Below are 425 nucleotides of genomic sequence, written 5' to 3'. Positions count from 1 at the left end.
TATACACACACACACACACACACACACACACACATACACATATAAATTGAATTTTGGGAAACTAACAGTGCTGCCAACTTTGGAAAAAGTCATCCCAATTTACTGTGTTGACTTGGCATTGTACAGAAATGGACAACATATTGGTCTAGAAATGTTAATTTATTTTTATTTTTGTTTTTTATTTTTTTCCATGTATATAGTGGTAACATCATACTAAATATGTAAGGTCATATCTATGTGGGTTTCATTACAGAAACTAATAAAGTATTCTCTAAATAATGAAAAAAGAATAAGATAAGACTATAAGAGTGAGAAGCAATTTAAATATGTTCAGGGACCATTTTCATTTCCAGAATTAAGGATTATTTTAATGTTACATCATTGCCTTTTCTCTTTTACTTTTCTTTTTAGTTTTATTTTAGGAT

This window comes from Fukomys damarensis, unplaced genomic scaffold (genome assembly GCF_012274545.1).
Source record: "Fukomys damarensis isolate Sample0158 unplaced genomic scaffold, DMR_v1.0_HiC HiC_scaffold_16, whole genome shotgun sequence".
In the NCBI taxonomy this organism is placed as follows: domain Eukaryota; kingdom Metazoa; phylum Chordata; class Mammalia; order Rodentia; family Bathyergidae; genus Fukomys; species Fukomys damarensis.
This window is presented reverse-complemented; position numbering follows the sequence as displayed.